This window comes from Thunnus maccoyii, chromosome 13 (assembly GCF_910596095.1).
Source record: "Thunnus maccoyii chromosome 13, fThuMac1.1, whole genome shotgun sequence".
Classification (NCBI taxonomy): Eukaryota; Metazoa; Chordata; class Actinopteri; order Scombriformes; family Scombridae; genus Thunnus; species Thunnus maccoyii.
The window spans coordinates 14,428,819-14,442,585 of record NC_056545.1 but is presented as its reverse complement, the minus strand read 5'-3'; positions in this window follow the sequence as shown (position 1 = coordinate 14,442,585).

Genomic DNA, 13,767 nt, shown 5'->3' with positions numbered 1-13,767 from the left:
TTGCATTTTTGGCTACTTAAGGACAAGAACATAAAAAGCTGAAAATTACAGACCCGAACACAGTACTGCTTTAGAATGTTGTTATGGCTAATGGGTTTGCAAAAAATGGCTATTTATACATCCACAAGATACAAAGCAATATTAGCACTCCTTTGGATTGTGTTTCTGTCGATGTAGTGACAATAAGGCCAATATTCACTCTCCTGCTCTCTTTTGGTCAACACCTACTGAGAAAGATACAATATCTGGGCCTTTAGCTACAAATGTTAGTTGTTCTACTTTCTTCACAAGCTAGTTGCTAACTTAATCTGTCTGCTGTCTGGTGCTGCAAAAGTAGCGTACAGTTGTTTATCATATCGTACTATTTATTGTACATGGTTTATCAGAATGTTTTTGCTGAAAAAAGCTGTCTGCTGCTGGAAACGGTTGATGAGAAAGGATACTTTGTGAGCAACAACAACAATGAGCTAAAGAGCTCTGTAGAGCTGAGGGGCACTGCGGAGTTGACTGAAACCTTCACCATGAGTAACCCCTTTCACATTATGCATAATGAGTTAGTGGAGCTTTAAGTCAATTTGTTTTGGATTTACATCACATGATGGACCCTAAAAGCAGGAATATGGGAGACACACAGAAAGACACAGAAAATGGTCAGAACACACACAGTATGTGTTTGTGGGTTTGTATATCCAACTGTGTGTTAGCAGTAACCAAGGGGATTTCATTAGCCACATTTCTTCTCATAGGGTCAGATGCCCTTGCGTAGATGGCTATATATGACTCACAGGAAGGAGGGAAGACCTCCTACATTGTAGCCTTTGAGTAGCAAATACAGCAGGAGAGTCTGGCTGTCAGTCAGCATCCTACACATTGTGCATCCCTGAGAGTCAGCAGAACTCTCTGCTGCTGTGTCACATTAAAGGCAAGATGACCCGAGGGTGTTGGCTGCCTGCTTTGTCAGTCTAACAAAGCCTGTTTGGCCCTTTTCGTACCATTGGAAGGACAATTTGCTGTGTGTGACCTTTGGAAGGGCAATGTAACATGACAAGAGCTGTTAACATCTGAAGAGCACCTAGGGGTCTCTGAAGATATAGGCCATTCTTACAGTTTTAGAGTTTATCCATTTGTCATCTTTAAAATAGACTCCCCCCCTCCTCCCCACCTCATTTTCTGTGCTTTAATCTCTGCTGTCTCTGCCTTCTATGAGCTTTATTCACTGTATGTGGGCAGTAGCACCCATTCAATGATTTCATGGTTCACAGTAGTATCACTTCCACTGCAAAGGGAGAAGGGACCACACCAGAGAAAATTGTCAATACAAATCAGGAGGTGGGATATAGCATTTGAAACTACTCCTCTACCCACACACCACATCTTAGCACAGATACACATTGTATGAACACTACAAACTCATCAACTAATAGATTTACATGTACTTTATGATGCAGTTAAGACAATAATGCTTGTTATTACATGTTACATGACCTCTTTTAAAAAGTACATAAAATTCATTCAAATTTTCTGGCTGTTAGTTCTTTTTTTCCCCATAGCTTCTAAATCCTAAAGATGAATAAGCAGTTATGGATGGATGGAGATATATACTATATATATGAACAAATGTATGCTACTATAATAGCCTCTACTATTCTTAGACAGCTTTCCACAAGATTGCGGAGCCTAGTTGCAGCGATTTGCTCCTATTCAGCCTCAAAAGCATTAGAGAAGATGAGCACTGATGTTGGCGTTCCATTTCATCCCAAAGGTGTTCAATGTGGGAAAAAAAACTTAATTTATTTATGGACCCTGCGTTGTGCATGGGAACGATGTCATTCTTTTCCTTTTTTTTTCTTCCTATAGTTGTAGGGAGCAGACTTGTTGAGGATACAATAATACTGTAACGTTAAGATTCCCCTTAATTGAAACTAAGGTGCCAAAACTATAGCTATATGCAGTAGTGTTGATACACAGATGGATAAATAGATGGTTAGATGGATGGAAAAAAGGAATTCAGGAGAGTGCATGGGAGACAAAAATGATACTGACACATGGTGACACAAGGGCTGTGATTGACACAAGCCCCTAACACACAGATAGTTAATTTATTCCTCCCACTCCAACCAAATTTACAACAAAAATCACTATTTACGTGGCTCTTTTATGGTTGTTTAGTTTTATCATGGGTTTTCACCGACAACATAGATGGAGGAAAATCTCTATTTCAGTTAAAAATAGTGGCTATCAATAAATAATTCTAAAGGGTATTTTTTCCTTAATTATTAAAGAAGAGTGAAATCTTATCTGGCACGATCTGTTGCTCTACGCATACAAGTGTATGTGAATGTGTGTGTGAATATTTATGTTATGTCTACAAATGCATGTGTCTCTGCGTTCAATTATGGACGTAAGCATGCACACTTCTATTTCTCTTTGTTTTGTGTATGCCTGTGTGTGTGTGTGTGTGTGTTTGTGTGTCTGTGAGTGTGTGTGTGCATGTGTGTATGTGTGTTTCAGCTAGCTTAAGTACCACTGCTCCTGAATAGAGGATGTCAGTGAACCGGCTAGCCTCTGGGGTTTAGTTTCCACTCTACACGCTGTGAACACTGTTCTATTCTAGGAACTTGCCTAAAAACAGAGAGGAACACAGTTGTGGCACTTTCTGACACTCCTACCTCTGGTGCAGCTGCTGTTTAGCTTCGGCCAGGGAGGGCAAGAGAGAGTGAAGGAGAGAAAGGAAGAGGGACGGAAAGGACAGAAGAGGGAGAGGCTGAGGGGAGACACTCACCCTGGAGGCATTTATTCAGGCAGCCAGCAGAGGCATACATCTACATAACCAGCTGGCAAGATAGACAGTCACTGAGTCAGTTATCCATCAATCCAAAAAGAAAGCTAGCCCAGCAACCGAAGTGAACTGAGTTGCTCAGAAGCGACAGAATTGGACTTCAACTGTGGCAGGTGTGTGCCTCACTTTTATACGGCCTCCTGACCAGGTAATGTTAATAGAAAGTGGCAAGATGGGAGGTGTGAAAGAGGAGAAAGAGTGGTTGAAGGGAACATGCCTCAGTTTTATGAGGTAAATGGAAAAAAGAGGCAGATGGAAGGCTAGATAAGGTGTGAATCAAACAAGCAGATATTGGTGTGGCTGTGCCATGGTTTGTGTTTGTGTTTCTCTGTAGAACGAGTGTGACATCATAGCTGCCAAGCCGTCATTGCTGCAGTTTTTGAACTACACTTCCCAGACATCATTTGGCAATCAAACTGTGTTGTCAGCGTATACTGGAGTGTGTTTCCTTGTTTTCCTGCCAGTTCTTGTTCTATTTATTTCTTAAGTGCTGTTAAAGCTGCAGAAAACATAAAACACTTCATCACTTCCTCATTTGTCTTGATACTGCTTGCTTAGAGCAACTAATATAAAAGATTTAATTTAGTGGTTATACTTGATGTTGAATCATGGCTGTGTTAGAGTGCTTAACAATAGAGACCAGGAAAGCAGATATTTATTTAAATGAAAAGGATTTCAATCAAAAGGATAATTATATTCCCTTCGTTATTCTCTGTCATCCTCTGTCTCCCTCTAGAGCAACTAAAGCCAGCCTCTCTGTGGAGAGGGATGACAAAACTACTGAAGGACAAATTTCAGAGAGCTTCTAAAACAATTTTTTCTTTTTTTTTTTTCTTTTTTTTTCTTTTTTTGGTCAGCTCATGGCTGGAAGAACTGGTGGCAAATATTTAGGGACTGCATACTGAGTCTGCCTTGGTGCAATGTAGTGCATAGCGACTATTAAATTAAAGGTCCAGTGTGTAAGATGTAAGGTATTTAGCGGCCTCTAACCGTGAGGTTCTAGATTGAAGCACTCCGCCGCTCACCCCTCCCCTCCCTAAGACTTTGGAGAGATTCCAGAAGCTACGGTGGCCTTCAAGGACAAGAAGCTATTTGCTGAAGATGTCATCGTCCACAACAACTTCGAGTATTTCTAAGAAGTCAAGCGATGAGGTGAAGATGTATGTAATTATTTAGTCTATAATACTATAGGTTATAGCTCACAAGTAAGATAGCAGTTATGAGTGTTTTATTGTTTTGGTAATATGAGCTAACATTAACAACGTCATGCTAAACAAAACTTACGTTATTTTATCCTAACGTTAGGCATTATTGATAGTGAGATAGCGTTGGCAGGATAACGTTACATATTTTATTATCCATTTGCAGAGTCAAGTACTGGAGGTTAGAGGAGGAGGAAGAGGGCGAGAAAGAGGGCGAGTTAGCGGTGCTGCTGCAGGCAGGGCCAAGCGAGGGAGGAGAGCAAACACCGGCACCGCGGAAGCAGGGGAAAAGGCTGGAAACCCTCCAAAGGGACCGAAGTGACTGAGGTTTGTGACGTATTTATACAATTATTTTATCATATTCCTACCCGTTCTGCACGATATTAAAAATGCCAATACAACACAAAGTGGTATTTACATAGCAGCTCTGTGCTTTACATTACTGTAGTCTGTATAGTTTGATGTGTTATCAGTGTACTGTGAGTCAGTAGCCCCTTTTACACAGCCCGTTCAAGGCGGGTATACTGCGCCTGTAATCCGCCTCGCTGTTCTGTTTAGCCTGTATTCAGACCAAATCAGGCGGCGCAGCACACAGCTGCAGGGTTGAAGAGGTGTGTGGGTGTGTTTGTGCTTTAGAAGCTAACCGCTGTGAAACAATCAGAAAATAACATTTATCGATCTGATTCACGGGCTTCCCCACTAATGTTACTAGCGCTCCCTCTCTTCATTCACCCTCTAGCTAATTCGACCACAGCTGCTCTCTCTCTCTCGTCTTTTTAAAATGAGTCGGGAAGCCGACAGAAAAGTCTAACTTTACTTTTAACGTTATCAAACAAAGAGAAATGTCCTCCCCTTGGATCCTCTTTACGGCTATAATGAGGGTTCTCTGTATAAAAGAGGCTACTGAAAACATCAGCAACACTACTGAATGATTATATAAATACTATATAGGGACAGTATCGAGCAGCAATATTTTGACTTTTTAAAAAAAAAACATGTTATTGTTGTAGACATGTTTGGGAACACTGGACAGCCTACAATCCATATTCTGCACTACCATTACCATATTTCCAACATATCATGAAACTTATAACCTATAAAGCCTTATCTGTGTTTTTCCTGTTTTATTTTTTCAGAAACTTCTTGAAGAGATGACCTTGGAGGAGCACAGGCAGCTCACCAGTGAACTGCCTCAGAGGCAGCCAGGGTTCATTTTTGGTGCCTTGATGATGCATCAGTGCAGGCATGGTGTCCCACCGTTTGCTGGAGTGCCAGGGGTACCATGGTGTACTTGTAGTAACTGTACAGACATGCCTACGGACCGGGAGAGGAAATGCTGTGGCCAGTACCCTGCAGATTGTGTAATAACAATACCGCACCTCTCCCAGTACTGTCTTGAAAATGCTTATTATGCATTCACAGGCAGTACTGGGAGGACATCATGGTATTTGGCCAAACCAGGAAGCCTGGGGATGACAACCGGGAGTACCGTTATGCTGCCTATAGACATTTCATCTATTGACAGCATGGCTCTTTAGGCCAGGGAAACCGACTTGTCATCCCCAGTTGCTGTGTTTGGAGGATCAGGGACAAGTTCCCTGGTCCTCCAAAGACATCACACTGGTTTCACACCTGGCCTCTGAGTTTCCCTCCAGGTCCTCTGGAACATCCACACAGTATCTCAGGTACTCACACACCTGCCTGTTCATCATCAAGGCATCAAATCATCTCATATTTATTTGTTACATTTCTGATATTTTATTTATTTTATACTTGTTCTATACATTTTCTATATTTATATATTTTCTGGATAATTATTAAACTTTTTGTTTATATACTCACATTTATTCAACTAAATGTGCAAGTTTACCAAATAAAAGATATTCATCTGATGTGCTGTGATAACTGCAATGATAAACATATTAAGATATACTTATACAATGACAGTATTTCCCTGCAGTCAGTATATTGTCATTACCACTTCCACCATTAATTTATATTGTCATTATTTATATTTATAAAGCAACATAAAACAGTAGTGAAGTTGGAATACCACTGATCCTCAGAACAGGGCATTGTAGTACATGTTATGGATTCATTTTCATTGCCACTTCAGGTTATGTTAACTGTAATTCACTAGTTTGAACCACAAATAAAAATATAAAAAACAACACTAAGAATAATGACATTTGTAATAAAAATATTGTTTACTTAACAGAAACATTTTTGGACATCCTTTTCAATCTGGACAATAAAAGGATAACATAAACATGCAGCTTTTACTGTTCAAACACAAACATATTGACAGCTTATTCTGTGTTCTTCAGAGTTGATTCTGATAAAGACCGAATAATCTATCAAATCATTAGTCTGTTTGAACACTAAAAGCAGGGTGATTAAACTTATCTGATCACCTTCCAGCAGTCAAATTGGTGCACATATAATAGCTGACAAAGGTCAGACCAATACCACACCAAAGGTATTCAATTTACTGCTCTGGATGAAGATGCTCTCATGGCAGGAACAACACCCATGATTCACTGGCACTGCTGTTCCTCATCTGCTCCAGGAGCTGTGTGTAGAGCAGCAGCTGCATGGAAAACTGCTTCTGTGGAAGACAGTACCATTATTTTACAGTTGTACATGTGAAAATAGTGCTATTTAACCAAGAGTAAGACTTACAGGGTAAGTTAAATTGCTACATAGGCAAACAAATGTGTATCACTTACCTAGACCTCTCCTGACTTGGTCTGCAATACTTCTGATATGGCAAGTGTGAATGTCACAGACATGGTAAATAATGCCAACCCATAGTGCCTGAGAAAAATAAAACAGCACAAATGAATGAACTTACTATTATAAATCATCTATCTATCTATCTATCTATCTATCTATCTATCTATCTATCTATCTATCTATCTAATGTGCTCACCAGAAACTGTTCAACCTTATTCCATGCAGATTTTCATCCCAACAACATACTAGATCAGATTATTTAATTGATTAACACACTTTCAGTCAGAGACAAGTAGCTATTCAGTGAAATCAACTTTTGTTGTCTTTGGTTGTAATGAAAACCAACGTACTCCCAACCATCAGTGGCACATGATGAAATACCCCTGACCTATTACACAGTCACTTTAGGATGAAGATAAAGGCAATACCATGCATTGATGCTACAGGACCTCTCTCTGAGCTGGAGAAACAACAGCAACATCAAGAAAATAAGTGCTACATGACACAGTCACAAACCCTTGTAATACATTATGTTATGTCCTAAGATGCTGGGAGCCTTGGCTGGCCTGGATAAACATACCAAAATAAATAACAGAAAAATTCCACTTCTGACTGATAAATGTAAAATTAAAACTCTGGTAGCAATTATATGTTTTTCAACATTGAAACAGGGAAAACGTTACTTGTGTTGGACTATAAGCTAACTTTGCCCCCCAATGTGTACATGTGCTCTTAAATGACAAATTAGGAGCAAACAATGAAATCATGGAGCACTATGAAAAATATAAATATAAATTCACAGGATGTATTAACTCGGTGATGAGCAGACTTCTCCTCAGTTTATCTTTCACACTAATTCATTACTCTGACTTACTGTCTTTAGTACATCACCAGCGCTAAATATCTTAGTTATCAATCAATGTGTTGTCTTACTGCCACAGAAAATGAGTAAATCGTTGGGTTATTAGCACGACGTTGCCTCCCTGTTGTCTCTTATCAGACCACCAGCTCCGTGAGAGGCACAAACTGAGGCTAAAGTGTGCTAATATTTAACATTACGTGGCTGCGTTTCTTTTCAGGGAAACTAATGTACTGCTAATAAACATTGTACATCATCTAGGTTTTGAACCATTACCAGCGGGTCAAAATAAATATACATTACACTCTTACCTGTCCAGCAGTAAACAGGAAACTTCGGCGTGAATCTGCAAACATTTCTCTCATCAGGGATTTCCATCTGGGTTTATCCTGGTTTTATGCCGTTGCTTGTCCCGATTTCGTTTAGCTTCTTTGTGTTTTCGTTTCTTTGACGTTGACAATTCATGCTCCTGTGATTTTCTAAATAAGTATGATCCTCCATTTATCAGATTTTGGTTTCAAAAACTTCTCACAACACAAAATGTTTGGTCCGTTCTTCTTCTTCGTTTTAAAACCGGTGCATTTCCGGTAGTCGCCTACTGAATCTAAAACGCTTAAGGCCCACACTGGAGCCAGTGTTAGGTTTGTCCATTCTACGCTACTGTAGAAACATGGCGATGCAACATGGCGGCCACCGTGGAGGGGGACTTGCTCCCATGTAGATATAAAGGGCTTATTTCTAAGGCAACGAAAACACAACAATTATTATTTTCAGCTGATTAGACACTAATTAAGATATACTTATAAATAATCTATTCAATTTTTACCAAATCTGTTCTTTTAGATGTTACTGAATACTACACACTGGACCTTTAAGTTCTATCCATAAGAAAATGCCGACGTTAGAACTTAGTGCAGGGTATTTTAATTAACACACACACACACGGGGGAGATTAGACCAAACCTGTCCAGTGAAGAGAAAAATAATCTCTCGTATACTCATGAATATATCAGGAATGAGCCATATGCCAATCTCCATTTCATTAGCATATTATGCCATCAGACTGTAAACACAGTATTTTCTCTCTCTCCCACACACACACAAACACACACACACAGACACACACAAGCACAGACACATTCGAACTGACAAAATGTTGGTCATAATCTGTATTGCCTAATATCCAAGGTGCATGTGTGATTGAATTTGTGAGTCATACTGAGACATGCACACACCCCTCCAGAACTTCTCAGCGGTTGTAGCAGGTACATGACAGAGGCTGCTGACACAGCGCCCCCCTCTCAGCTGTGGCTTATAGATTAGGCCGGGGCTAATGAAGTAGAAATGGTGTGTGGAGAATGAGTTTTTTTTATCTCAGCTCATTGTGGGAGGCTCCATGGCCAAGGCAGTGACGCATCTGAGGTAAGCATGGAGGTTGGGAAAATGGTAATCTAACTTGGATACATAAAAATGAATACAATAAATATAAAGCATATATATAAATAAAATAGAATAATATTAGTCTCAGAAATCTGCCTAAAGTTATTAGGGATTTGGTTTGGCAGTACAGGTGGACAGGCTACCTTCCAATAATACCTTACAACATTTTTATCTAATTCTGCCTCCATAATTGAACCCTTAGAGGATATTGAATGCTGAATTTCAAAAACAGTGTGTCCCAATATGTATGCAGATGTAGTTACAGTTGCAGACAGTTTTGTTTATTTAATGTCTTTTTTCTGTTATGATCAATTGCAGAGAAGTGCCTCATTGGAAAGAGAAGCTTTGAGTTATTTCTTAAGCCCTGTGTTATTTATTTCTATAATAGCAGTCATTCATTTTAGTAGTAGTAGTACTACCAGTGCTATTTTTTTTTAGCAGACAACACAGCTCTCAGGGTCACAGGGACACTCATACCACTCCAACACAATAAGTCGATAAGTTGACAATTCTCAGAGGGAAGAATTGTAGCTCTGCCTAAATGGATAGATTTAAATAGCGACAGGTTTCACTTAAGACCCATAGCCAAGCTGTAGTTTCCCGTACTTTTGAATAGTTCATTCAGTATCTAGGCTTACAATAAGTCACGTAGCCAGACAGAAAACTTCAATCAGATGCCAAAGTTGCTCTGTGTCTGCTGGATGTGCAAGACAAATGTATAACAGGGTTCTGTTGCTGTCAGTGTTTCAGCCCCCTGTGGAGGTAAAACATTGTTTAAAGCTATAATATGTAACTATTCTGTATTAAATTGTCTAAAAATGACTAGATCTATATTGTATATTTTGTTGGTTGAGTTGTTTACTTACATTATCCCAAATTTTCCAACAATTTTCAAACCCAGAGAAATCCGTAATCCTAACCCAGAGAAGCTGGTTGTTTAACAATGAAGACAACAACTCCCATGATGATGCACTACTTCACAATGTCATCAAACTCCATCTTTTGTTAATGTTTTGATTGAGAGACCCCATAGCAGCAGAAATTACATATTTTGGATTTAAAGCAGCAAGTACTTTATTTTGTATTGTCTTTAGTGATTTATCGTGTAGATATTTCTAACTGCAACACAAAAATCTCTGTATGGCATCTGGTCTTGTTTCCAGTCAATGTGGCTATTAGGGATGTGCAGAGGGCCCAGTATTTGTATTTGTATCTGTATTTGTTGAGGCAGCAAAATTATTTGTATTTGTATTCGAATAAAAGTCGAAAGAGGCTCAAAAATCCTGTTTTTGTTTTTATTACACTTTTAATTTTAGAAAATTGAAGTGTTACAATAAGTGTTCATGAATAAACTGCCTTACGAAGGAGGTCCCCACACTGGGTCTCAAACTGGAGTTTCCCAGATCATAGATGGCTGTGCTGGCCACTGAGCTCTCATTGCCTCATTGCAGACAGACCTCTACGTATTTATACACCCATAACACAGAGACAGTACACCATGTAACGTGTAGGGAAGATCTGCAAAGGTGATTGCTTTGCCCTTTTCATGTATTGCCTATTTTTTACAACCTTTTGTGGAAAAGAAAAGGGGAACAACAGGTCATAGGAGCACTTTGCACGTGTCAGTAGCTCAGCTTTATTTCTGGTGAACACCCCAAACTCCAGGAGTGATGTCCAAATTAGGAAATGTACATCATGTAGCAGGTGGATGTGACTCCCCCATTGAGACCTGCTGATAGACATTTGTTTTTTTTTCACAAAAACAAATAATTTTAAAAACATTTGTATGAAACAAATATTCATTAAAAACCCACTATTTGTGCTTTGCCAAATAATGTCTTAACGTATTTGTATTTGGGCACACCCCTAGTGGCTATACATACCATAGTTCTCAGGTCCGATCCAAGCTTTGTCACTTCATTTTAAGACTAGTATTATTTTGCTGAAAATAGCAGCCTTTTTGGTTTGGCTCAAGTGCTCCTCTATGCCTCTTTTATTCTGTGTAGTGAGCATAAACATTTTTGGAGATCAGGCCAGATTTGAAGAGCTGGCAGCCATCTCCAATGTACTTGAAAACAGACTTTGACGAGCCAGACAAAAAAAAAAAGCCTATTTGAGCTTTAAGGACACAAGTGACGCACATATAAGCTATTTTTTGGGTACCATACAGGACCAATTATTCTTCTCCTTTTCTTACAGTCTTCTCTCCTCATCTTAGCTTTTTCGCTACTCATGATCTAATACCTAGTGACTTGTTTTTTTACCAGCTGATGCTCCTTTCAACAATCTGCCATCCACAGGCTGCCCTCACACTAGCAATTAACTACTAATTGCTTCCCCTCTTCAAACTAAATATTTCAATGCCTGATGCTTTGATATCTTATTCTGACTACAAATGTGATGAGTCTCTCACTCCTTCCCAGCCTGTCACAGAGGGATAATAGAAAATCACAAGCATTTGATGGTTGGGGGAATTAATCCACAGTTTCTGTCATGAAGTCATATTTAGAAATAAGTCTGTCCACAGCCGTATACCTTTTATTGATGAAACAGACCAAGCTAACACCACAGGTTCTCCTGTGTCACATAAACCAAATAATCACACAGTGAACCCTTTGAACTCTTTAATTAACTGAAATGTCAATAAGCGCTAACACAGAATGCCCTTAAAAACAAAACATTGATCTGATTATTTCATTATCAATATTTCGACCAATATGATGACATATTATCCCTATATATTGATGGCCCTTCGACAAACACAGCCTGTTTAGCATTCTTGTTAACTTTCCTCATTACATGAACAGATTGATTTATCATATTTTCCAAGCTTATTGCATTACATAGACTATTTTCTTTAGAATCCAATGGACACATATTTTGTTACCATATTCAACAAACAGCAGTGATTAAAAAAATATGCATGAATAAAAACATTATATCTATATTGAGTAGTGACCTAAAATTTTGGCAATACCATAGGCTCAAAGAGAGACATAAAGATACACAACAAGAGAAAGAAAGAAGGAAAACATTACCAAACGAAAGAAAGCCAAGAGGAAATAAAGAAAGAAAATTATGTTTCCACATCATTTCCCAACAATCGACAGAATGTGTTTCAAACTTTTCGCCCACCTCTTATAGATCCACAGAGACACTCAGAGAATTGGAAACAGGAAAGTGGTATTTAATTAAATGGCTACTTGCCTCCGCTTTGTATTATATCAATCAGAACATTCCTGCACAGAGAGTGAAAGCTGCCTTTTGCTGTATTGAGCAGCATTGGCGGAGGTCACAAGCAATTTGACAGGAGGGAATTGTGCTTTAACTTTCCAATTTACTACAAAAGACAGAAGTTTTAAAACATGGTATTCATTTTTCTCAGATTGTTAATTAAACATCCCTTCTCCACAAAATTAAGACATGAGGGCAATTTGTATATGCTTTACCATTACAGTGAATTGTCTATTTAAAGAGCCTTCCTGTAGGAAATTTCTTCCCAGTCATAAATTGTCCTGAATAGCCCCAGACAATTATTTTGTTTATATACCCCTGACTTTATGTGGAGTATAATGTAGATGGTATAAATATTATTATTGAGTTTCAGAAGATATGTAGTGTTCCCTTTGTAATTTATGATACTTCCACATTTTAGACTACAGTAAATGAGAAAATATGCTGTTTTTACATAACTTTTCTGTGAAGAGGTACATTGTTTCCAGTGGATATGGCTGAACTTTGCAGTAAGTCAGTGACTACTTGACAGGCTCTATAGTGTCTTTATGGTCCCCAGGCTTTAAGGTGTCTCCCCCCACAGTGCTGATCAGGTCAGCTACCACCCCCTCATTGCAACCTTAACCATTAATAGACATTGTTAAAGTCAATTTTCAACTGACAGCACGTCAGCATTTAGGTGTAACTTCGCCCCGTTTCACGTGACTAAGACTTTACTCGACTACCATTACATTAATAACCGAATAAAGCTGAGAGACTCACATTTGTCTCCTCTCTACTAAGGCTGATAATTATTGTCCCCATTATTATGTGAAGGACAATGGCACTGTCAAGGTCTCTGATGAGTCATTCGTCTTTCAGTAGAGGATGACTCTATCCTCTACTCAGGGGTGTACATGAAAAGAGGTTATTAGAGGTTTGTATAGATCATTTTAAATGTCAATTTCACCAATTTAGGGATGTTAGTTTTTATTAAACCTTTAATAAAACAAAAAAAAAAACAAAAAAACAAAAGAAAGTTTGTATGAGGCAATAAACTGCATATTTGCATATAAAACAAAAACTGCTCTTTTTCCTCTATCTTATTATGCAATGTCCACATATACCCATGACGAGGAACATAAATGTCAAGATATTTTAATCTCCTCATTATAGAGAAAGTAATGTTATATTTTCCATTCTTTGGGCGAAATTTTGTTAAGTATTACACCGATTTGTATCAAATGACAATGTGTAATGTGAGAGAAACTTTACTGTTTTGGTATATTCTCACTACTGTCGTAGCGTTTTTTTCTTCTGCAGCAATTAGCTGTTTTCAGCGAAAAAGCTCTAAAAACCCACTATCTGCCCAGCACCAAATGGCAAACAGACACAGTTACTGACCAGCTGGTGAACACAGTGGAGCATTTAGCAGCTGAAGAGCCAGATATTTCCCTCAGGAGTTGGCAAAGAAAACA